Source organism: Phaenicophaeus curvirostris, chromosome 2, assembly GCF_032191515.1.
Source record: "Phaenicophaeus curvirostris isolate KB17595 chromosome 2, BPBGC_Pcur_1.0, whole genome shotgun sequence".
In the NCBI taxonomy this organism is placed as follows: Eukaryota; Metazoa; Chordata; class Aves; order Cuculiformes; family Cuculidae; genus Phaenicophaeus; species Phaenicophaeus curvirostris.
In genome coordinates, this window is record NC_091393.1 from 8319831 (window position 1) to 8343055 (window position 23225).

The 23225-nt window shown below is 42.5% G+C and overlaps 1 protein-coding gene across 4 annotated transcripts in view; it reads left to right on the plus strand.

The window, feature by feature from the left end:
• Nucleotides 1–23225, plus strand: part of BACH2 (BTB domain and CNC homolog 2) — a 196213-nt gene that overhangs the window by 24881 nt on the left and 148107 nt on the right. For 3 of the 4 annotated variants that reach the window (XM_069851245.1, XM_069851242.1, XM_069851244.1), the window contains exon 2: nt 19452–19535. The gene's annotated coding sequence lies outside the window, so the exon portion shown is untranslated. Of the gene's footprint in view, nt 1–12606; nt 12677–19451; nt 19536–23225 lie in introns of those variants that run through there. The other variant, XM_069851243.1, reaches the window with a different exon arrangement.

The window sequence follows — 23225 nt, forward strand, 5'->3', positions numbered from 1 at the left end:
ATTATCTACTAAATGTGGGAAAATAAGTGCAGGGAAAATAAGTGTTAGGCTCTGAGAAAAGGAGCTTTGTGTGCATTTAACACAGTTTTCTGTAAAGATTCTTTTTCTTTCCTTCTCTTTTTATTGCCCCAATAGGTATCTGGGTTTTGTCTATACTCTGTCTTGAATGTCTTTTTTAACCAGAGAAGAATTTGGGACTATCAAGCTAATAATCAATTCCTTTCATAAACGGATTTAGTTTTTCCTGTCCAAGTTTATTTCCAAGGGTTAGTCCAAATGTTTAGTTCCAAACACTCGTGGACTTTTTTTCCTAGAGAAGCTTTCCTCTGTGGCAGAAAGAACCCCAGGGAAACTGGCATTTGTGATGCTGTTTCATCTTCATTTATTTTGCTAATGTGTTGCAAGTAGTTAAAATGCTGAGAAATTTATTGGCAACATCAGCTACTGGAGTATGTTCTACAGAAAGAAAACAAATAATGAAGGAGGGGTGTGGCTGCTGGTTTGCTTGCACTTTCTGTTGAACGACTATTCCTTGGTCCTGGAGGAAGCAATCAGCTCTGCAAACAAACACTTGGCGTGCAGGTGAGAGCAGAGAAACAAACCTTCCTCTTTGCTTCAGCAGGCGAGGGGCTGCTTGGCCACTCTGCAGGGTGCATGCCAGGTAAAGCCTGCAGACCTGTTCCTCCTCAAGCAATGTGGATGATTTTGCGTAGGATTTTGCCAGAACTGATACTTGAGTTTTAGCAGGAAAGCATGATTTTCTAAACTGTGAAGGGTCCACAGTTCTTGCTTTTGGGATTGCCAGCCAAGTGTCATCAGCAGGCTGGTTTTCATTTTTCATGGAAGAAGCATATGTACAGTTCTGCAAGCTTTGATAAAGCAAACTTTAGAGTGGAAACTAGATTTGTCAGTCAGAATAACAGTATTGTAGAGCTACAGGTGGGAAGTCAGATAGCGCTTTATTATTTGCAAGAAATGGAGGAAAGATTTTTATGATGTACTGCTCTTTCACACCAGTAGTATTTATTGCCACTGAGCAGAGTTGTCTCTGATCAAAGTGATTTTGTTAGCTGGTTTCCTATTGCTACAATGTCTTGGAATATGCAAAGGAATCACTGTTAGATTCAGAGGCCATGTCTGGCAGCTTTATATTTTGTGCCTCAGGCGGTATTTGCGTGTCCATGTATCATATACGTAAATAATATTTATTTTTCATTTTCAGTGTATGTATTGCAATCAGAACATAGGGAAAAGGATTGGAGAACTTAATAGTTATAATTATGCTTTCGTTTATATTATCTTATGTGATGTTCTCTTGTTAGTATTTTACTATATATACAAAGAATGTTTTTGTAAGCAATACCAATTTTGTAGAGAATGTAGAATACATATGTATGCCAGAGAGGCTTACGGGTTTTTTTTCCTTCAACTGCATTAGACTTTTTTTTAGAATTTAAGTACTTTGCATTATTCTTAACAGCAATAATACATGGAGCATACTGAGATATATTCTAAACGTATAACTTGTTCTTGGGCACCAGTATAACATATGTGGGTGTCAACTGCATATCACTGTGGTTTTTAACCAATTTATGATAGTTTTGTTCTGATGCAAAGCTTAAGTATGCTAGAACCATGAATGCCACCCACTTTAAATGTTGTTGTTAGGGGATAGCATTTATTTCAGTCACATTAAAATCTTCACTTTATGAAGTCATTTTAGAAGGTTTATGTCTTTTTAGAGCAACTTTTATACTCTATCTGGATAATATCTATTGGAGTTCATTCTCCTGTAACATGTAATGCAGGTGTGGAGTTCCACTGTGTTATTTAATTAATTCCGCTGAGGTCTCAGACCTCCTAGAAGAGTAGAGGCATCCCCGTTAAGTGTCCAAACAGGATACAACTGACTGAACAGCAGCATTCTCTCAAAGCTCCTCTTGATCCTTTGGATGGAGTCCAGCTAGCCCATAATTTCTAGGAACACACATGTCAAACCATATGACCTTACATAATGACCACGCATGCAAGATGCCCAGAGGGCAGGTAATCTGTGGGATGTCCAGTAGTGATGCTTGCAGCGGGCTAGCTAGTACCTGTGCTGGAGAGGTTTGCAACTCGCAATGCCTTGCTGTATGCAAATGGCATTCCCCAGCTTTTGTTTGTCTATCTGCCTTTCTTTTATAGCAATTAGGCTGGGAGACTGGGAATTGCAGCTTGTATAGTCCAGGCAGAGATTTCTGAAGGAAATTCACTGTGTTGCATGGATTGCTCCTCTTGCCTCCAGTCAATTCTTTAGCTGAAAGTAGCTTGAAGATCAGAAGAGAGGATGCAGCCACAGGCGCGCATACACAAGCTTAAGAGAGCAGTGAACATAGCCAGAGAAATCGCCCAGAGTAGGTTTTTTGTGTGTCATGTAAACAAATACATCATAAACATTCAGTGCCTGCTTCTTAGGTTTATTTGGTAGGTTACCCTGGGTTGCCTAAGAGCTTAAGTTAAAATGCTTACCAATGCTGTACTTGATCTTCGGGGATCTACTGGAAGAAGCAAGCTGAACTTCTTCACCCCTTTTTCCATTTCTGTATGTGTAAAATGGAGGCTACCTGCTTTCCCAGGGGTTAGAGAGGATTAGATACTCCTTATATCCGGCTTTGCAGAGGAGAAGCACTAAGTAGGATGGCGTGACGTAGGTCTGCTCTGGTGATGGTAAGGAAGGAGGCACTGGGGTGCTCCTGGGGAGGGAGGAGCATTAGCTGGTGAGGACAGGGTCAGGAGAACCCCTGTGTGGGTGCGTGGGGGTGGAGAGAAGGCCACCAGCAGCCACAGGGAGACCTGAGCTGTGTGGGGCCGGCTGGCTCTTCTGGGACAGCGGCAGCCTGCTCTTTAAAGCAAGTAGAGGGAGACAGGCAGAGACAAAATACCCAGAGTGTTTCAGTAGATGCGAGCACGAACCTGTTGGCTTTAATCAGCTTATGAGAAATGAACTGTGCCTGGGACCTGCATGTGCTGGGCTTGCAGGGCAAGCTCTGGTTTGGGCATGCACGTGTGTGCATCCCTGCATCTTCCCTGGGTGCACACCCTGGAAGAGGGGACGCTGCCTTTGAGCTCTGTCACGCTACTTTGTGCCCACCTACCCTTTGGGCTCCTGTGCCCTGGGCCTCCCCTGAAAAGCCTGCCAGGAAAGGAAAGCCTCATTACTTAGCATGACCTGGCACAAATTTGGTGTTCACCTGTAAAACTGTGCTCAGTGCCTGCTTCCAGACAAATTAAAAAACAGGCTCAAGACAGATTACCCCCAAGTAGCAGCATCAGTGGTGCAAATGCTTGCCTGCCCCTTCCCACTTAGCTGAGCACATTTCTTTCCTCATGAGCTCTGTTTCATTCCCGTTAGTCTCCATTGTCTCTGCAGCGAGGGGTGCAGCCCCACACTGCCCTCCCAAGAAACAGCTTTCCCATCATCCACTTAAGGGTCCTGGTGGTATCGCTGGCAGGGGCATATCCCCCAGTCCATTCCCTGTTCCCGTTTCTGCCCATTCCCCCTGCAGCCTCTGGGGTTTACATGCTCATAGTTGGGCTGGATAACACCCAGCAGGTAAAGCAGGGTCTGAAACTGGGGTGCAGAGAACTCCTGCACTGTGCAGACTGAAGGGTTGCCCAAGGACATCCCTGCCTTCCAGAGGAAGGTTAAAAATCAGCTGATTTATAACATTGCCTCACATGTCTGTTTCTTTTCTTTTTTTTTTTTTTTGATGTTCCTCATCCTGCAAAAGAAGACAGAAGGCTGTAATATTAAAAGGTGATTTTATAAGTCCAGGGAGAACACACCTTTTCCATGTGCAAATTAATGCTCTCTAATAACTATCATGTAGGAATTGATTTTCTGCTGGTACCAACTTTGTGGGCTTGATACAATAAACTAATAGAGCTGTGCATGTTGTGTGTAGCCCCTGTAGTATTTCAGGGCGGTGATGGAAACAGTTTTTAGCATGCAAGAATAACAATAACATTCCAACATTTTCAGGTTTCAAAGAGTGAACATCAAACATAAGATCAAGAAAACAAAAATATCAGAAATTCATCAGCCATTTTCATCTTGAGTTTGCCAAGCCCCACAATGTATGTGTAGTGTTACTTCAAAGCCAATGATAATTCAGTTTAAAAAATATTAAGTAATTCCATCCTCTTGAAATATTAACGGAGGAGAAGAACAGAGGAAAAGGCTCACTTGGCATCTGTACCTGCAATGAGGTGGATGATTTCTTTGTCATCTTGAAGTTCTACCTAAAGTTGAGACAGAAAACCCTTGCACTCTATTACCATCAGGCTGCTTGCTGTCTCTTTCAAAAACAGTTGGCAAGCTCCTTTTCCTTGTAGCATGAATGGGGAGTCTCCAGCCCACAGGAGCTCTGGGAGAATGTGTAAGCAGTTGCATAAGTCCAGAGAGGAGCTGCAAGATGATTCTGTATTAAATGGGCTTGCTTGAGCCCAGGGGCTTGTTGTGGTGAGAAGCAGGACATGGAAGGCAGACAGTCTTAGTCCCTGGCATAGACGATGAGACCTGTGATTCTGGACCAGCAAGTGATGCCCAGAGAGTACTTGCTGTATCCCCCTCTGCATCTGCTGAAATAAAAGATAGAGCATGTAGGGAACTGCTGTTTTGTCTGGCTGTGCACGTCTGGTCCTTGTTGAAGTAAAAGTTGGTTTCTAGAGCCCATGTAAAATCTATCCGTATGTCTGAGTTAGTCCTCTATACCTTGGAAGAAGTAAATTTGTGGATCTAAAGTTACGTCTGAATTCTGGTTAAGGAATTCAGGAAGGAATTCTGAGAGGACAGTGCTGGTCTGGGGATGGAGGAGAGCTGGACCACTATGTCCTGTTTTGAAGGAAGCCAGTGGGGAGGATGACCTCAGGAGGGACCACAAGAGGAGCCACTGTTGGTGCCTACTTGGGTCGAGACAAACGTGGAGGGTGAAGTTAGCTCCCTAGCCCAGTTGAGAGTGGGCACTAATGAGGTGCTGTGATTCTGCTGGTTGCACAGATTGTGGTTCTGGTTTTACCAAGAGGTGTTTCTTCAGGGGAAAGGTACTTACCTAAGCCGTATTTACCCATCAGCCTGGCAGCAGGTGCTGAAGGGTTCTTCTGGTGGCAGGGGTGATGTACAGGATCTTGTGCAGTGTTCATCACTGCCTACGCTACTAGCACTGCTGTTCTGCAACAAGCTCTTCAATGTGGTGTTACCAGTCTCTGTTTTAATGGCTACCTTGAAATATCTTGTTGCTGACTATGCAAAGTATCTGCTTTTCATCACCACATCTTTTTCTGTGAATGCTTTGTTGAGGCTTCAGTGTAGATTTAACATTTCTTGAATATTGTATATTAATTGCTTCCAATTTTCTATTGCTTCATCTATTGGCCACTTCAACTTAATTATTGTTATATCTGCCCTTTTGTGAAATGTGTTACGCCTGTTCTGTTTTTTCTCCTGAGTTTCATTTAAATACTTGGCAGCTTAAGTAAACCTTGCCTTTAATGTTTTGTTTAGAACAACAGATTCCCATTAAATCAAATATGGGAGTTTGTTTAGTTAATAAGGAGACTGTTAGCACTACTGAGTGGAAAATACACAATGTTGTAGCCTACAGCATTGAACTGAGAATGGTGCGTTTACTTGAAACTCAAAGTTTGTATATTGATTCTTATGTATATCAGGTTCTCAAAAACTTTTATTACCGCTCTTCATGCAGAATTTTGTCCTGTGCTATTCCCCTAGATCTTAGTCTTTGTATAGGGGGAAAAAAATCCTACGCATATTCATGTTGAATGAATAGGTGCTCCTTCAAAAGGCTAATGAGTAAAACTGAACCTCAGCAAGAAAAATAAGAAAAATGCATCAAGGTGATATATCCCTTAAACCCGGACTCTGAGGATCTTCCTTTGGTGGAGCAGGAGGAGTTGCTGGAGTCCTTCTGAAACGGTGTCTTCATGTCCAAAAGAAAACTCTTTCTGTGGGATGGAAGCGGAGAGGGCATAATGCAAAATTTAGATGTTGTGTAGCACTGGGAGCACAGAAAGCTGTTGTGGTTGGCGGTGCTTTTTGTCTTAGACATCTTACAGAGCCTTACCCTTCCCCCGAGTGTTAATGACCCTGTGAAAGCTCTTCTGAGCTTTGGAAAGAGAAGGATGGGAAATTTCTGCTTACAACGTGTAGGAGCCAGACCAAGTGAAATAGAGGGTGTGGTAGGAAGTGTCTCTGCTGAATTGTTGGGTGTTTTTTTTAATAAGACAACTGTGGTTGAACGAAAACATGATGATGCCTCAACACAGTCTCAGACTGTCTTGCCTGACTGTGTGAATCCAGGTCCTGCTGTTTACCCCGTGCAAAAAGTATTTGGCTGTTAAGGGGATGAGGCCACATAAAGCCTCATGTGAGGAAATGCAAGATCTCCCAAAGATAGCACAAAATTGTTTCTTAATGAGTCTTCAGTACGGTATTTCATAATGGAGCTTCAGAAAAGTATGTTAAGTATTTGCCTCAGTACCTTAATAATAACCTCTCTGGGGGAAGGAGTAGTCTCCTTCCCATGCATGGCTGCTGTGAGCTGGAGCCTTGGGCTCCTTCAGCCGCCAGGAGCCACTGTGGCAGGCAGCCCCTCTGCCTCCTGCATGTCATCACTTCCACCCTGAGATTTTATATTTAATAGCGAGGCCACCCACAGGCTGGGATTTGACGGTGTCTTTTGTAAATTAATGTTTGGAAAGGAAACCAACTGACTTCACTGGATGCCCATGAATTGATCCAGGTGCTTGTTTCTAATGTAGACAGTAGCTCATTCATGAACGTAACCCAAAGAGGATGTAGGCAGTTGTATCTTTTTTTTGAACTGAAAAAAAGTATTTTTGTAATTTAAAAATGACATTAAGTTAAAAAAAGCCAAGCAGGTGTAATGCTAGATTGTGAAATGCTTTTACAGTTTCACAGCATATCTGGGTTTTTTATCCTATTATCATTCCCCACAAATGTATTGAAGATGCCAAGCAAACAGCTGATCGTAGTAGATTTTAAGGTGATGGATTATTGTTCAGGTTTATGCTGCTTTGGGGTGCCTGTTGATTGCATGCCAACTGCAAAAATGTTTGATTACCTTAATGGTTGCAAAGCAAGGCAGCATCGGACCAAAAGCCTGAGCTACTGTTGAGAAGCAATAACCCCAAAATTAAAAGCAAGTAAATGCTAAAAATGCCCTCCATATCCATCCCTACTTATCCCTTCTTAAAATCAGTGAAAATGGTGTTAAACAAATATCTACTTGTTTTTAGATATTTCTAGAAAGTGCTGGAATACAGGTGTGAGCATGACAGTGCTACCAGCTCATTGCAAGACTGCATGGAAGCATTTAATTGAGTGAAGACTGTTTCTTTTTGTTTCAGATTATAGAATATTATTATAAACCAATTGCAGCTTCTTGTTTTAAAATCAGTTATTTTCAGACAGTAGCCTCTAAACACTGCCTATTCCAGCTGTGTCAGCTCCTCATGTGCAAAGGCTGGAGGAGAAGGAGGGAAGGGCAGCTGAAACTGGAGGTACATGCCCTGTACTGCCATGCCTTGTATGCACCAGATGGTCCCACCCAGCAGCTCATTCGCTGCTTATTCCCTTCAGTTTCCTAAATCTTACTAATTTTCTCTTCTATAAATCATCAGTTCCCTTTCGTAGCAATTAATCATTTCACTTATTTTTTTGGTTCTATTTTTAATCCTTCCCATTCATCAACTCTCTTGCATGTTAATCTTCCAGTAATAGAACAGAAATATGCATTTCAGTGCCAGTTTGGATCCCTGTCTGTATACCCCAATTTCCTCTCTCTGTTTTGGTGACCAGCAACAAGACGCTCCAGAGGAAAGAGCAGTACTCCTGCCCCACCTTAAATGGCAACTATAGCATCCTGACAGCCTGTGGTGGTCTGGGCTTTATCAGTTAATTGTTAGGTCAAGTTTGAAGCATGAGATAGATGTTTATGTTCTTTTCCTAAGTTTCCTGAGATCGGAGACTTGCGTCCAGTTCCTTTCTGAATCCAACTGGAATCTTGGCCTCCTTGGTATAAAAGGGAATGAACTACTATTGGGTAAATTGAGAGAAATTCTTTTATATCTTTTGAGGTCTTATTCGGTTTAAATTAATTTTCTTGTTTTGAGACAGAGAAACACAATCTCCTGCTTCATCTTCTCAGTTTATTTTCTAAAGCAAAGTTTTAAGCAGACAAAAGGGAGTATATTATCCAGAACTGGAACACACCTTCCTCCTGCTCAGCAGCATGAGGGTTTTGCTGTCTCCTTTCTTTTTGTCACCCTGTACTGGGGTGGCCCTGCTAGAATCCAAGGTACAGGGTGGCTGAGCACTGACTCTGTGCTGTCCTGATACAGGAGAGCAACCCAGGCCATCCCCAGTGGGGCCACAAACTTTCATTTAACCCAGAAGGGTGTTTGTCAGAGTATTTAAAAGCCATCACTATGTGCATGCGTTTCTCAGGGACGGGTTTTGACAGAGGATGGTAGAGGTGTCTATGAGCTGAGTGGTCTGATTGAATAGCTCTTTGTCCCAAGGTATACTTGGAGTGCATATGTAGAGTCGTGTCTGTTTTATTTTACCTGTGTGTGTAAATTCTGCAGAAAACTTTATAAAAGCTACATTGTGTTTCTTAAGTGATTCTTCGAACCAGCCCCTGACTTAAAAGTGCTTGGCAAGAATGATAAGGGGATGTGCTGAGGTGTTGACACCTGCAGCAGCAGTTGGCAATGAAAGTCCCCAGAGCCCCATGTCCAGCCGTGCACAGCTCCCTAAGGAGCAAAACTGGCCTGGCAAGCCTAGAAGAGGGTACATTGAGGAGGTTTATTGCTCTGCATTTGAATGCTGCATGTATGCAACGACGTATCTTTGACAACATGTGCTACCTGCATCTCTTATCATTCCAGGATTTATTCAGACATCTGAATAGCTTCCCACTCTCAACTGCAGGTTGATAGTGGTGCCCTTTGTGGACTTGTGTTGGTAAATTCTCTACAGTACATAGAGTTGTTCTGCCTTTAACATGTGTACATGACTGCTCTGATAAAATAAATTCATTGTACCTCACTGCAGCTGTCAGTGAAAGGAAATTGTGTGGTTTTCCCTTGAGTGTTTGGATAAGTTTTTTCCAGTCTTTTTTTCTTTGAAAGCCCTAGTAACATGCTACTTTTTAGATCTCCGTCTTCCTTCATGAAGGAAAAATCACTTTCTGCTTTTCTTGTGTTCATAGTTATGCAAAGCTATGCAAAGTTATGAACATAAACATGCAACAGTAAATGCCATAGAAATGTATTCTACAAAGATTCCACTATTAACTACACCAAAGAAAAGAAAGATGCAAGGTTCTTCAAATCGATGTCACATGCAGGAAGTGACATTTAAATTCTTACTCATTTAAAATTAAGCCATCATACCGTTTTCCTCTTTTAAAGTGTTGAAGATTTTCCATTAGTTAAAGGGTTGGTTTTTAAGCCTTCAAGAATAAGTTTTTCCGTTTTTTTTTTTTTTTAAAGAGGCTTGAGCTATCAGGCTTCCAGGTGATGATATACATTTGAGTGTAGCACCTTAATGAGAACTGCATCCATTTAATTGGCTATTTGAGGACCTGTATTAGAGGACTGACCTCAGAATCATTAGGAAATGGTAGTCGTAATGCTTATCTTTACACTTCATAAAAAGCATTGTTTAACTCTTGGAAGAAGAGGGTGTTTCAGTCTCACTCAGTTTTATTCTTTGTTCTGGTCTGCTTTGCTTCTGTTGGTGTTTTTCCTGATCCCCTTCAGTGCTGGAATATAATAATGAAACAACTGTGTGGTTTATGGCTTTTACTCTCAAGTTTTTCATTTTTTCATCATGTGGAAGCCTCATGTTAAGCCTCCAGTAAACAGATTTTCTTGAATCCAAGAAAAAAAAGCAAGGGCTGTGACATGCAAGCAGTTTTGGCTGTGAAATCAGGGTCAAAGCCAGTTGCACACATCCAGTCCCAGTGGCAGTGAGCCTGGGCTTGCCCAAGTGTTGATCTTCCCCACTGCTCCAGGCTGAGTTTGTGTCCCAAAAGTAAATGATGTTCAGGACTCCTCTGGATGGCAAGCTGAACTGTCAGTCCCCTCTGCCATTCTAGTTGTTGAAACAAGCCTTTTTTTTCCTTCCCTTTCTTAAGGAACATTGCTGGAGTAAACATCTGCTCTTCCTCTTGGTTTGAATTGCTGATGCTTCCCATGCTGGGTGTGCTGTGGATTGAACACAACTGTCGATGCTCTTCTGAAGCATGAAAAGACAATGCATTTGTTTTGTTTCTCAGGCATCTGCCAGAAGTATTTGATAGCATTGAAGTGTTGAGATTTTATCTCAATGACTTAAATTTTGTAATTCAGCATTTCTGCATTACTAGGGTTGAAAACAAAACCACCATATTTGAAGTATGAACTCTCTTTCAAATGACATACAACACTGAATGTACTTTTAGCTGGTAAAATTAACAGAGTTGCTAACTGGTATATTTTTTTAACATTGCTATTGAATCTTCTTTACCAAAATGTGTCTGTGTTCCTTCTTATCTGCCACTTCTCTACAGCATCGTGGAAGAAAAAGTCTTTATCTCCTATTCATCTCCTGTATATTATTCTGTCAGGTCGAAGTGTCTCTTCAGTATTCTGGAAGTACTGGAAGATTTTAAAATACAGCCTATTAAGGAAAAAAAAATAAAAGATACTCTGTTTTTAAAAAAAAAAGCTAAAAAAAAGCTTAAATCCTGTTAAATAATTAAGATGCTTTGGGCTTTATCAGGATTGACAGTGTTCTTGCCATAATATACATATGCAAAAACTGTAAGAAGTTTAATATTTTATAGCAAGGATAACTCCAAAACCTAAATCTGCTGACTTGTTTCTATGGTAACAAATACTGAAATATGTCTAGCCAACACTGTAGGTCCCCCCCTACATTTAATTTCTGTCTATGGGTTCTAGGAATTCATTAAAACTGTAGAATCCTTTTAAAATTGGTACATTCTGTTGTAGAATTCCCTAAGATTAATGTTGAACATAACTTTAAATTTTAACATAAACATTTCTTTGAAAGAGCTGTCTTAGCGAGTGAGGGATCAATGTTATGTTCCTAGGACTGTATGCTCATTGATCTGGTATTTTTGTTCTTCATTAGCTAGTTGAATTATTAGTTTTTCTGTGCATGTTTTTTCTGTACTTAAAAAATGGAATTTCAGTCTCTAGGCTCTGCCGAAAATTTTAAAGGCTGCTTAGCTGGAATGGTCTGGCTGCAAGACAACAACAGCATGAAGTCAGCACCTGCAGGAATAAATTTAGTGGTCAGGTCCTCGCGGCAAGAACTACTTCTTAGGGATCCTGTCCTACTCTTAAGATTAAAATGATGACTTACTGGGAGCTTCAGCCTTCATTTCAATTAATTGCACTTAACTTTTTGTTTATTACAGAGTATTTTCTGTATATCTGATTTAAACCCTTTTGCATCTGACATCTATCTTATGGTCGTTTCTGTTTTGAGGGCAGCCTGGCAGTGTTGGGAAGTAATCTGCAGTGTTGGCTGTGAGATTCCATTTCCCCAGTGGTAACTCAAACCACAAGCACCTAGTACCAGCAATAAGAAAAATTTTGAGACTTTGAAGTGAACCATCAGGTTGATGCAACATTTTACATCTGGTTGACTAGCCAGCATTAGATGCATCTGGAAGCATAAAGACTTCCTCCCTCTGCCTGCAGGGACTCTGGTTTCTGCTGGGATGTAGTAAAGATAATGAGGCAATAGCAAGAAAATTTTAGAAATTGAGATTTGCACATAACAGCTGTGCTTCAGGAGCCCATGGTTATGGACTAAATGCATGCTTTCTCGTAGGTCTAATAGCATCCAACCTTTTTTTCCTCGAAGAGACTTATAGCTGGGGACTTGGAAATCAGACCAAGCAACCTTGGCTGATGCCTCAAAGAGCAAGGAGGTGCAGCTGGAACCAGTAACTGAAGTACTTGATAAAAGCAGGTGGTGTTTGGAAAAAGTGCAGTTCATTGATTCATATCCTTCCAGAACAATAAGAAAGAAATGATATACTTGCTGGGCAAGGGATTATCTCCACAGTCCCATGTGGGGAATGAGTGATTTCAGTGCTGAGCTCAAGGCTGGCTTAGGCATCACTTTGCTCCAAGAGCCAGAAGAGCTGATAGCTCTGCTCCCAGTACAGAGCCAGACTGAAAGAAGGAGGTGATGTATGTGCACAAGGAAATGGAAAAAAAACCCAATAGACATAAATACTGTTCAATTGGATCGTGAGCAAAATATCCTATCACCTCACAAGCCCTAGCTAAATCTCTAAACTCTCCTTTTATAATTGCAAACATGATGTAGAAAAAGAATTGAGACAGCATTCAGTGAAGAGGTTGGTTTGGTATAGGTATGGGAGGCTTATGAGATCCCAGACCTCATCTTGCCTCACCTGTGCATATATTTACCTGCCACTGGCCTGAAACACTCCTTTTGCTTTCATGCATGTCCCGTGGTGTTCTTCGAACCAGCGTGGGCTGTGGAAAAAGGAGCTGCAGAGTCACCAACAAGAAAGTTATTTGAAGTCTCTCTCCATCTTGGGTGAGTCTTATGTTTGAAAGCTCTTGTGACCATGCACCCTCATGGTACCACAGTGCCTCCAGAAGCACCCAGGCTTCTCAAACTGGGAAGTATTATGTCTGATGGAGGAGTCTTGCCTTCATGCACCCCCATGCCACATAGTCAAGGACAGCAATGTCCACTCTTGGCATTATTTTGAACCCTCCAGACTTTATCTCAAGTCCATGGAAACACTTGATGTCTGCAATGAGCTTCATCTGTAGGGCCAATATAAATGATGGGTACATATTGCTGTTCCTCAGGAATAGCGCTTTTCTGCAGAGCTGCTTTTTTTTGTCTTTTTGTTTTCATTATGAAGTCTTCCTTTTTTTTTCAAAAAGAAAGGCAAGCAACCTCCAGTCTCCTAACTACTAGATGAAATGTGGCTTTTCAGGACAGAGAGATGAAGTCTTTACATGCATTTATAGACTGCCTACTGCAGGTAGGGTAGTGGCTGAGGCCCCTGGAACTGAAGTGAAACCCTTTTATTTATTTTTTAAATCCAAGCATAAATTCTGAACAAAAATTTCTGAAGGAAACTGACTCAAGACTTGCTACAAACAAGTGAAAAAATTTTGCTGTTTCATTTCTTGCATTGAATGTGCAACTTAGTGAAACCATGGATGTGGTCTGGCCCAAACTTTCTTTCTTTAAAATAATCCATTCTTCTTAAATAGATATGAGGATATATGTAACAAAATTAGTTCTGTTTCAAGGCTTTCTCACATCATACTGATGGACTTGTCAAATTCCTTAGCAGGAAAAGTGAGCAGGATTGAGAGCAGGATTATACATATGCGTGAAAGGTGTGAATACCCCCGTTCCATTAGGCTTGTAATCTTTCAAAGGCAGAGCAAGCCTGTTCACTACAGCACAGCCAGGTGGTAGCCATCAGGAAGCTTTCATGATGGACAAATGTGTCCACACTAGTTTTTCCACCTTACTTCAACACATCTGGTATGTATCAAGGTCCTACACACCCCTTTTGGCTCTAGGAGCTGTGAAATGAAAAGGCAACTTGTCTTTTTCTGTGATCAGCTCTCGCATTCTCGTATGGTGTGCAATCAGAAACATCAAATTTATACTTTGACTCACTCCGACAGTTTGAAAAATACTGTTGGGTGTAGATGACCTGTTTAGTAAAATCCTGCAGAGTGACCATGAGTTGAGGGGGTAGTGTGTGTGAGAGTTAAAATGCTGGTGGTTTTATGGTCTGCTCAGCACAGGACAAAAGCAGATTTGAAGCCACAGTTGCTATTAACCTTCGTGGTGTTGGCACAGAACAGGAGTAAGTGTTTTTTGCAGAGCTAATGTCAGTATTTCCCTTAACACAAGCAATCCTGCAGGAAGATGCATACCAGATGATTAAAAAATAATAAGCAGAGTTGAGTGCATGCTGAGAAAAATCTACTTTGATATGGAGCATACAGGAGTTATGTAGCCCCTTGCAAGAGGAGAAACAAGAATTTGTAGAACTGTATTCATTTTAAATCTCTCTGAGTCCTTAGTGCTGTCCTGATAGTGGGGAGAAGTTTTTTCCGATAGCTTTTTTTGGAGTCCTACAGTTTGGAATAGAAGATGGATGTTACGACTCCACGAAGACTTTTGTGTGATAATATTCCTAACCATAATGTGACCAAGAGTCGATCTTCCTGTCCCATTTCCTTGCCGATGAAAAAATCTGTTTCTTTTATGAAACAGAGTCCTCTGGAAGTGAAATTTTTGAGAGGTCAAGGGTGGCTCCGTTGTGGCTTATTTCTGTCCTCAATTCCCTAGCCTGTGGCAGAGTGTTTTTCTCTCTAGTTACTTTTACCATGCTGATTAAAGACAGAAATTGTTTAGCTTAACCCTGAAGCAGCTCAAACCTTGTGCTGGATTAATTAAAAAATAATTCTATGCCCTACACAGCAGCAGAGCGTTGTTTGGGAAGAGAGTGAAGGCATCCTGCCATCAGTAGGAGATCCTTGTATATTGGGGGAGTGGGTATTGACTCCCAGATCTGCCACACAGCTCCCCAAACTGGATTTCGCCTGCAGTGCTCTGTTTGTAAGGGCGCTGTTCCACCACCGGAGTGTTTTATTTTCTAAAGGTTTCTCAGCACCCTTTTCTATCCTTTGGGGAAAAAAAAAAGCCTTTTGGAAGAGGGGCTAGGCTACAAAGCTGTGTGTTTCTCCTCCATGTTATGTACTTCCTACAATTTAAAGGGTTTGTTTTGCCTTTAATCTTGTGGACTGTTTTCTGCAGATATTTCCTAACTTTTCCCATGACGTTTCTGCCTGCTTCTTCAGAAGATTGTACAAACTGAAAGAGACTATTGTTTCCACAAGAGTGCAGGCATGTGCACATCAGCTATTCTGGCTGGTACAGGATTTTAGGAGTGGGTGTTGGACTGAGGAACAGGACTGGGATATCTGAACGTACGAATTCTTGTGACTGGTGTGCTGTCTTATTCTGTAAACAATATCGCATTTCACTTTCTAGGTTTGCCATACGTGTTTCTCCAAAAGTTGAACTCCAGTACCATGAGATGTAAACAAGGAAATGGCATATAGGAAGATTGCAAAAGCTTTAGTTAGCAGATATTGGAAAGCTGGTTTGGTTCTGCATCTGGATATGTATCAGCTACTTGATTGTGTAGAGACTCAGCACAGCTTTTTTTTTTTTTTTTACAAATATCATAGGTTTAACATTGATGCTTTGTTATCTTTCTTGCTTTCTCCTCCACATTCGGGTTTTCATTTTTGAAGTACAGGATAGACAAACAAGTACTTTTTAGCCTGGTAGTCAGGAGACTGAGTTTGGCAATCAAGGTGTTTTTGCCAGCTCTTGAGACACCGCTGGCTGAACCTTGCATTGACAACAAACTTTTTCTGCAGTGTTTTGCATGCGTCTTATGATTCAGGTTTTTTTTCAGTCAGATGGCATCGCCAGGGAGCAAAGAAACTGCCAATAGTTGGTTTTGGTTTATACCCAGGATCTTGTCGGATGCAACCTTGCCATTGATTTGTTTCCCCTCTCGGGAGCATCACCTAGAAGGTTGTGCTGGGTTAACTCCAGCTTCCTGGTGGTGACCCAGATCTCTGCTGGTGATGAGATCTCACCTCCACTGGGCACAGAGCAAGAACAGCAGTTGTGTTTTCAACTGCTGGTTTCTGGGCATGTTCCCATATGGCGTTTCCAGTCTTGTCAGCAGCCTTGCAGTGCCTTGGCTCTTGCTGCTGACATGCCTGTGTCTGGCGTTGAAAGGTGGGGTTTGCTTCCATGGTCTGCTTTCACATAGGTCTTGTTAGAGTGTGTGAGACAACTCCAGGGTGTTTTCCCATACTACTTTATGTATGTGTGAGACAGAAACAGGGTTTAGCAGCAACAACAACACTATGACTGACAATTCACTGTATCCCCATTTTAATAGTTTTCTTGCTTAGTCAGGAATACTTGCTGCTTGTGAATGACACCTTGGAACTAAGAACATGTAGGCTGGCAAGGCTGATACTTGCTTATCACTTAAGGATTGATACCATGTTTTGCTGATGGATTTTGTCTGGCTGAGATGTTTTTTGATGGATGCATGGGTATTCCCAGGTGTCAATAAAAGTACTTGTCCATGGCCTATTTTATAAGAGGACAGGGAAGAGATTGCGAAGGGAGGAGGAGCTGGGGGGGTTTCTGGTTGCTTTTCATCTATGGGCTATCTTACTTAGAAAAGATTTTACAGCCTCGCCCATAGTCACATGTGTTTTTTAGCACCTCTGGACTAAACTGCTGTGTCGGCTATCCTTGAAGGGTTTTTCTAATACTTCCATGGGACACAACATAGTTCAACTACCTTGCTTGGCAGACCACCTCACTGGTTGCCCAAGTGGTGCTTCTGGATTTTCACCTCCTTTTCAGCGGCTCATGGATACAGTATGGAGCACTTAGAACTATTCTACGAAGCTGCCTTCTCCTACCTGAGTCGTCTTTTGTGTTAGACAGAGTCCTTACTGCTGTAGCTAGGAATATTTGAGGCGTGTTTTTGCCAACAGTTTTCTGCCTTGCACCCCTGAGGATTGGATGTAGGGCAGTTTGGAGGGTTCTTAGTAGTGGAACTCCCTATTTACAGTTGGCGAGTTCATTAGAGCCCTAAATTATTTACCTTAAAGAATTCAAGTCCTGAATTATTTACCTTCAAGGTCTGTCTTCCTGCCTTATGCATTTGGTTGACTGTAGAGCTGTGTTCTGCTATATGCTATGAACATCTAAGGCAACATAATATCTGAGGTGGTTTCAGCTATTTGCTGTTAATTTTATTTTCACACACAAATACATTAAAACATTATAGCTATGGTCAGAGTGCAACTCGGTGAGACATAAAAAGGATTTATGCATCCCTAATTTTAAGTCTTGCCCTAATTTTAATCTTGTGAATGCATAGAGAGTTTTTGTTTGTGTGGTGGCACCCAGCTCTTTTTGTGAGTTCCCTGCCTAGTGCTGAGCATGAAGCTGTAGCTGCAAGCCCTGGGCAAATGCCCTATTAACGTCTTGGTTTTTCCCTGCTGTTCTGTGTTTGGCCCCAGACTTCTATTTATGGCACATTGCTCAAATCCCATTGAAGAAGCTTGTAATTTCCTCACAATTTTTTCCATTTATCAGTGTCAGGCATGAGGGTTTGTCAAACGATTTGGAAGTGTTGCCACTTCTCTACAGGAAAAGAGTTGAAACAAGAGGACAGAGGATCTCGAGGATCTCACAGCCTTGCCATTGAGATATCTCTGTATTACATTGTATTTCATGTACTGGAAATGTGGCTCCCTTTTGCTACGAGTGTTCATTAGTTTTGCTTGACAGAAACCAGGGTCTCAGGTTGGTTAGGGACTCACAATTTATCGCCGCTTGGGAAATGCTGGGTTTAAATGACTGGAGTGGTGCCGCATCAGAGCTGCATGGCAGCTTTCCAAGGCACAGCTCATCTGCCTGAGCGCTGAGAGGGGTGGCAGGGAACAGCAGGGTGGCTGCTGTCTTCACTGCCAACAACTGCCGTAATTGTCCTGCACATATCCTATAGCCCTAATGCATGGCTTAGCATGTGCCGAGCATGGCAGGGGGTGAGAATGAAAGGGAGCTGGTTGTGAGCAGTGCTTGCCCACCACATTCCTCTCCCTTTTCAGTGCCTCAACTCATCAATGCCCTCTTACAACATAGCTTTGGTGTGCACCAAAGGAAAAAAGGCAGGAAGCAAACAAATGGCATATGGCATCCACTGGCATGGTAGAGGCTTGAACACAATTCATGGGCACTGCTGCAGCTACACAGCCACCATGCAGCCCTCCATGCCTAACCAGGTTGTCGTTCTCTCTCCATCTTACCCCCGATTTTCCATCCCCGTTAAGTAAATTTTCTTCTGCTGACATATTTTTCCCTTCCTTCCACTGGCCCAGCTCTTGGCTGCTCTACAGTCAGCATAAATGGCTCCAGACTGCCGGGGCTGTGGCAGGGGGGTCCACTGGAGCAGGGGAGAGAGTTGATCCCTGTTCTTGCTTAGGAGGTGGCCCTGCCCAGTCAGGAGCAGGTACCAGAGGTGAAGCCCACTTCTCTTGTCCTCAGCCCTGGACTGGTTTGTGCTCCCTGTTTCGTGTGGCACCTGGCTAGTTCCAGGTTTGAATTCAGATGTTGCCAGAATTTGTTGAGCCTTTCCAGCCACTTTTTTGGGGAATGGCTCAATCTGATCACTGCAACTGAAACCTTGTAATAAAACTTTCTGGCAGACATCCATGTTGACTACAGACAGAGTATGCCAAATGCCCAAGCCCTGAAGGGTATCACAGCCATATTCCCCACCCCAAGCTGCACGGCTGTGTTCACTTCGTGTGCCCTTGCAGAGGTAGGCAAGGGATCACGTACAGATGGTTGAGTTGCATCTCCTTAAGTAAAGCATCTTGTTTTGTTTTGCTTTCAAAGAAAGCGGTGAAATGCTGACGTTAATGTAATTTCCAGTACTGAAAATCCAGTTGCATGTTATCTTTACTTATGATATGTCTTCTGGCCATACAGAGAGGCTTGTGGGGTTTTTTGAGGTTGTAGCTTCAGTTGGGTTTCGACCATATGGGCTTTTTTCTTCCTTATTTAAATGTGAAAATTTCTTATATGAAGTGTGCATTTTGGTTCATTGGTGTATTGGCAGGAGAATTTGACAATGAACCTTAAAGCTACTAATATGCAAAGTGACAGACACCAAAAGACCCTTTCAAGAATCACTGTTTAAATAATGTTGTAGATGCAAAGTTCAGGGAAACTGTATGATTGCGTAATTTACTGTTGATGTAGTTTTGCAAGTATTATTTTTACATTGCTGCTGTTTTTATTAGCGGCATGCATTTACTGTTGAAACTGAAAGAAACTTAAGCAGCTCTCTTTCCCCCTGTATTTCTGCTTTTGGTGGCACTGAGTATCTGTTTAGCGTTGGTCTCAGCGCTGCCAGGCGGGATGCCCTGGGAAGTGAGCAGAAGGCTTGGGTGCAGCAGAGCTGTGTTCTCCTGTGCAGCTCTACAAGGCATGGGTTGTGGCACCTCAGCCACCCCTCCAAATTGTTCTTTGCTTCTATTTGGTCAATGAGTAATTTCGACGAAAGGACTTTTTCTTGTTTAATATCTTAAGGGCATGTGGCAGAAGATACAAAAAATACCTGAATATCTGCTTGGAAAGCCAGCTGATATAATGCAAGTAATAGATACTCACATTCAATTCATTGATTTTCTCTTTCATGTTGTTTTTCACACAGAGCGATGAGGCAAGAGAGAAGTTTTTAAAAACAGAAAAATGTGATTGCGAAAACATCATTGTTGGCAGGACTCAGTGGATTCAGGTAATAATGTGACGCTGCTTTTTATTATGCTTTAAAAACTGGCTGGTTTCAGGCTGACAGTGGCTCTTTGTCAGGGACTGAGGAGTAGAGGAAGGTGACAAGGTGTAACAAGACTCAGTGGCTGGCTGTGAAATTAATTCAAACCAGGAGAGAGGATGTGATGTTCTTGTAGCACAGGTGACTGCTGAATAGGACAACATTGCTGAGGCTGAGGTAGTTTCCTTCCTTATGCAAGGCTGTTGAATCTGAGACTGTTCTTTTTTTTTTATGTTTTTTTTTTTGCTGTAAGAGATTCTCTAATACAACCTCTTACAGCTGCATCGATGTAGGTGGGGAAGCTCCATGCCTGTTTTATGGAAGAAGGTCAAATGATTAGCTGTCCCTTCAGACTGCGCAACTCTGAATCTATGAATATTTCCCTTGAATTCCCCCTTTTAAAAGATTTCTGGATCAGAGATCATTATCTGCTGAAAGACTCATACCTAGACCTTTACTGCTTTAGAGGACTACTGCTGGTTGTTTTCTCTCTGTAAATGAAGACAATTTCTTGTTGCACGGCTGTAAGAAACCTAATGTGTGATGTTTAAGCATGCTACTAATATATATATCTTATCTTAAAATAATGGACTTTAACATATTTAGATCCCATTTTGTAGGACATATAAGTTGCTAGCTGAAATGCTTCTCTTATGTTTTTAATTATTTTAATTATTTCCCTCACTGAGGAGGAGTTGAAGATGAAGGAGGGGATTTTACAGTGCTAATTGCACTCCGCGTTCATAATTGAGGCCAGATTCTACCCTCAAATTTCTTAGGCAATCCCAGTGAAGTCATCAGGCTTTTCACAAGCATATGGGTTTTCCCCATGTGTGTTTGATTTCAGGATAAGGGCCTACAGCGTGCTTTTTGTGCATTGATTTCTCACATGTATGAGGAAATTAAAAAAATATACATCTTTTTGGTTTCCAGCATAGATTGGAGAGGCTCTGTGGTGTTTTATTGAGAAGCAGATCAGCAGAGCTAGTTGCCTTAGACTGAGCTGCTTTTAACTGGCGAGTCCTTTACGTTTTTTTGTTAGGTGCTAGGTGGGAAAAACACAGTTGTGGCTTTGAATTGCTATATTCATGACCGAGAAGGACATTAAAATAGCATGTGAATGGGTGTGGATTTGATATTTCCTAAAGCCAGCTTCTTTGTAATATTAAATTGCATACTACAGGAAGATAGTTGCTGTATCAACATTGGTATAATGACACATTATTAAAAAATCAATATCCAGTCATAGAAACGAATCGCAGTGTAAGCAGTTGGGTGCTTACAGCTGCGATTTGTATGTATTTGCAAATGTAATGGACTTTTTTTTTGCTGTAGCACTGGTAACTTGGATAAACACTGTATATGTGACTCATTGCAGAGTATAAACTTATTTTGAAGAAGCAAGTGTGGGATTTGCTGAATATCGTGTTGTTTGCATCCCTGAATACTCGCATTAGGTCATGATTAATCTTGAATTGGCCAATCTGAGAGGAAAATTACTGCTGATCTCCCATAGGTGACTTCAGAAATAAACAGAAGGATGGAAGTGCTTTAAGACCATAAATAGTAGTGAGAATTCATAAAATCATAAAACAAACATATGGTACAGGATCTTCTAAAATATAACACTTGAAAGCTTTTTTTATAGTTTCAGACAGAGTTTGTTTCGTTATCACAGGAAAAGTAAATATTTTCATTCCTTTTTCTTCAGTGCTCTCTCATTCCATTCTTCTCTCTTTTTCTCTTTTTCCCCTTTTTCTCCTCTCAGAATCTTCTTAGTTTGGTTTGTTGGGTCATCAACACCTGATGTGCTTACAAAGCCCTGCTCGAGGCAGGACATAATGCTGCTAATTGTTCCGTTGTTAGATTCATTCTTTAAGTCCTTCTGCAGTGTTGAGATGGAACTGATGTAATTGGAATTGAACACTCCGTGTGCACTTGTATGTGTGAGGAAGATGTGATGGGCACTGCAGCAGCTCCTGGACTGGTCAAGAACACAACTGTTTTTTAACATGGTACCCTAAGCATCAACACTGGGGGATGTGATCCCTCTGTGTGTGTGTGCGCAGGGGTACAAGCTCATGGGGATTGGCACATTTCAGCATCCCCATTCTTCTGCTGCATCCTCGGTGGGGCAGCCGTGGTCCCTAGCCTTTCAAGTATTGCAGCAGGGAGGTGAGGCTGCTGCTTGAAAGGGAGCAAAGGAGGAAGACGGGGAGCAGAGGAGTGGGGGGCCAAGTGGGGAGGGGGAGCCAGGGAGGGAGACACTGCTCCGGAGGGAAATACTCTGTGCTTTGCAGTTGCTTGTGTGGATAGAAACCAGATGGTGCGCTGGAACACCCGCTCACTCGGGCGGCAGCAGAGCCAAACATATGGTTAACGGTTAGGAGAAAGAGCTTTGCGAGCCAGGGCTTTGCTGACTGCCTCGCATTACAGATTGTTGCTGTGTGTCATTACATAGCCAAACTAAGTGCTTAATACCCACTGCGGGCGCTGGGCAGGCATTTACAGGGAGGATGCTGAGGCTCCCCGGGCAGGGCGCGAGGCTGACATCACATGCGGCCCCCGCCACACCCCCCCACACCCCCTTTCCCCGTTGAAAAAGCAGTAAATCTCCCCATTTACAAGCTCAAAACCTACAACAGGCAATTTCCCTGCTCTTCATGTCTTTAATCCATTTATGTCCAACAGCCTGTGGTTGGTTTTGCCATTTTTTGTGCCTTTTTTTTCTTTTGGTCCCTGAGCAGCCAAGTTCAGCAAGGCTGCAGCGCTGCACTTACATGCCCAGCATCCGAAGCTCTTGCTCTGGGAGCTTTGGGCGACACCAGGCCCGTGTTATCTAAGGAACTGCTGAGCTCATTCATCTCCTTTTCACGGCCCGCTTCCTTTTATTTTTAGCCAAATCCGTCAGGCCTGACAGGCGGGTAATTTGAGCCAGAGAAAGGGCAAAGCTCCAGGTCCTTTCCACAAAGCAATTCTTCTCCTCCCTCCTGGGAAGGCTCCAAACTTGGCCTGCTCCAGGCAGATGGATTTGTTGAGTCATGTGAGATCATTTACACAAAAACACAGCGAGGCAGTGAAAAGGAAAAGAAAAAAAAAAAAAGGAAAGAAAAAAGAGAAAAGGTGGGGGGGAAGGGGTGGGAGAGCGTGTGCTGCTGGGGCTGCTGCAAGCGTAGGAAATGTGCTGCGAGGCAGCTAGACAGAGGAATGCAGAAGATTCATTCTTGTATAAGGTAATGTCTCGTTTACAGTACAGGGTGGAGCCAGTGCCAAGGAGAAATCACTCGAAAAGAGATTACTCATTTAAAGCAAAAATTCTCTTTAAAATAAATAATAATAATAAAAAAAGAAAACCAAACCAAGCCAACCAACGAGCAAGCTGCACGCACGGGCGTGCAACAAAGGCAGCATTGTTGACAGCACTGGATTACGGTAGCGGTAAACTCCGGGCTGGGAGGTTGCTGGAAAATGAGTTTGCTCCATGATGCAACCGGAGTTTGCTTTGTCTTGCTGCCAGCATGAGCGGGGTGGAGGGGATGGGGAACCCAGTGGCAGCAGTGTACTTCACTCTGTCCATGGATTTTTTTCAGGCGATGGGGAGGAATGGAGGGAGCTGTGCAAGATCCCGAGTGGGCAGGCTGCGCTGGGGCATCA